Source organism: Brassica napus, chromosome C1, assembly GCF_020379485.1.
Source record: "Brassica napus cultivar Da-Ae chromosome C1, Da-Ae, whole genome shotgun sequence".
Classification (NCBI taxonomy): domain Eukaryota; kingdom Viridiplantae; phylum Streptophyta; class Magnoliopsida; order Brassicales; family Brassicaceae; genus Brassica; species Brassica napus.
The window spans coordinates 41,182,477-41,185,639 of NC_063444.1; positions in this window are offsets into that span (position 1 = coordinate 41,182,477).

Consider the following 3,163-nt stretch of genomic DNA (forward strand, 5'->3'; position numbering starts at 1 on the left):
ATTCAAATGAAACATGTACTTAACTTTATATATATAGATATTAAGATGTAATATGCTTTATATTCTTCATAATTTAAATCGTGTGCCTATATTAATTAACCTATATTATTCCAAAACATGCATTAACCTAACATAATCTCTCTGTATGACCATTTCACTACGATTACTAGATTTTGTAGACAGTTTACCCATTTCATTACGATAAAATTACATGTTGGATAATGTGTTAAAAAAATGTTCTTTAAAATGAGACTTTTTCTTGGGTTCACCCCCTAGGGTGAACCTTTAGGTTCAACAACCAATAGAAAGTTGTCATTTTAGATCTAGTATCTTTTAATTAAGGAAACAAAATAACTTGTCAAATTATATTATGCTTTTAAAATAAAAAATAAAAAATTAAATAAATAAAAATAACAATAGTTCTAAGAAAAGATTATTTAAAAAAAATATTTATTTTTAAGATTTAGAGTTTAGTATTTAAGATTTATAATTTAGAATTTATCCAAATGTTTAGGGTTTACCCAAGGGTTTAGGGTTTATCCAAGGGTTTAGGGTTTACCCAAGGGTTTAGGGTTTACCCAAGGGTTTAAGATTTTCCCAAGGGTTTAGGGTTTAGGATTAGAGTTTAGGGTTTAGTGTTTTGTTGACAACATATTTAGTGTTTTTCCAAGGGTTTAGGGGTTTATCCAAGGATTTAGGGTTTACCCAAGGATTTAGGGTTTACCCAAGGATTTAGGGTTTAGGATTTGAGTTTAGGGTTTAGTATTAGAGTTTAGGGTTTAGTGTTTTGTTGACAACATTATTTTTTTTTGAATTCGTTTTTTATATATTATTTTTATTTATTTTTAAATTTTATTTTGAAAAAATAATATAATTTGCCAAGTTATTTGGTTTCCTTAATTAAAAGATACTAGATTTAAAATGACAATTTTCTATTGGTTGGTGAACCTAAAGATTCACCCTAGGGGGTGAACCCAAGAATAACTCAATGAGACTTTTTCTTGGGTTCACCCCCTAGGGTGAACCTTTAGGTTCAACAACCAATAGAAAGTTGTCATTTTAGATCTAGTATCTTTTAATTAAGGAAACAAAATAACTTGTCAAATTATATTATGCTTTTAAAATAAAAAATAAAAAATTAAATAAATAAAAATAACAATAGTTCTAAGAAAAGATTATTTAAAAAAAAATATTTATTTTTAAGATTTAGAGTTTAGTATTTAAGATTTATAATTTAGAATTTATCCAAATGTTTAGGGTTTACCCAAGGGTTTAGGGTTTATCCAAGGGTTTAGGGTTTACCCAAGGGTTTAGGGTTTACCCAAGGGTTTAAGATTTTCCCAAGGGTTTAGGGTTTAGGATTAGAGTTTAGGGTTTAGTGTTTTGTTGACAACATATTTAGTGTTTTTCCAAGGGTTTAGGGGTTTATCCAAGGATTTAGGGTTTACCCAAGGATTTAGGGTTTACCCAAGGATTTAGGGTTTAGGATTTGAGTTTAGGGTTTAGTATTAGAATTTAGGGTTTAGTGTTTTGTTGACAACATTATTTTTTTTTTGAATTCGTTTTTTGTATATTATTTTTATTTATTTTTAAATTTTATTTTGAAAAAATAATATAATTTGCCAAGTTATTTGGTTTCCTTAATTAAAAGATACTAGATTTAAAATGACAATTTTCTATTGGTTGGTGAACCTAAAGGTTCACCCTAGGGGGTGAACCCAAGAATAACTCTTAAAATGAGCTATATTTTATATTCTTCATAAATCTCGACTGTGTGCACTATATTTTTACCGTGTTCAACGATTTGATCTGCATAATAAATGCATGAAATATAGGGATCACCTATTAGAGAAGTTTTCTAATTATGATATTGTAGTTTCTTTTGCTAAAAAAAAAAAGATATTGTAGTTTCTACAAAAAGGGGTTTGAAATTTTTTGATTTCAAGTTTTAAAACATGGAGATAGGGAAAATAGTGCTTCACATGTAATTATCAACCAAATATATAACACATATTTTGAGAGAACCTAACTGATTATGTCATAAATTTTTAGTTCCTTTAATAGCGGGATTGAAATCTTGTGGTTTCAAGTTCTAAAACTTGGATATAGGATAAATAGTGTTGCACAAATTATTATCAACCAAATCTATAACATATATTCTTAGAACACCTAACTGAATATTTCATAATATTTTTAATCAAATCTCGCCATATATATATACTTACTAGGTAATAATCCGCGCCTTGCGCGAGATGTGATTATTAGTTTCGTTATTTTTAATAAAAACACATTAAATATGTTTAATCTGGATATCGGTTCGGTTTTAAGTTATTTTTTGATTTTTAATCTCCTATAATATAACTATTATTTTAAATTAATATTTATTTTGGTTTATTCGGTTAGAATGTTTGATTTTTTAGTTTTTTCGGTAAAAACCAAAAATTACTCTTATTTATTTATTTTCATGTTATAAATTTTAGATAGTCGTCATGTCGAACCAACGGTTTCATATCATAGTTTGTAAACGGATAATAGTTCAAGAAAAAGAGAAGAAAATTATTAAGACAAATCATTTCACTACAATTTGGTAAGTAGTTAAAGAAGCATTAAAAAAAAAAAATATTTCAATTTCAAAAAAAAATAGATACTTCAGTTGTGGTAAATACTTAGTTACAAGGTGCTCACATCAAGGTGCACATGTATATGTATGTAAAAATATATAAAAAAAAGTTGACAAATATATAAAGATATTGTTAATTAATATTTTTTTTCTTTTTTTTGAACAAATTGTTAATTAATATTATATGATATTTTTGTTCAAAATAATACATGAAAGATAAAATTAAAATTAATTAAAAATTAAAAAGGCCGTGAATTTTTTTCATATAAAGAAAAATAAATTGTATCTGTAAATAGAGCTGGACACATATCGAATATCCGGGTATTTAGAAGCATTCATGTCGATTCAATCTTTAGCCACCTAAATAGTCTGTGACTCTGATATCCGAAATGATTTAGAATTTTAAAGAATATCCGATTTGATCCGTAAATAAAATAAAATTTTAAAAATAACAGAAATTTTTTTATAATAACATTTTATTACAAAAATAAAATATTATTTAACTTTTTAAATTTTAATACCTAATATAATAAATTTAATTCA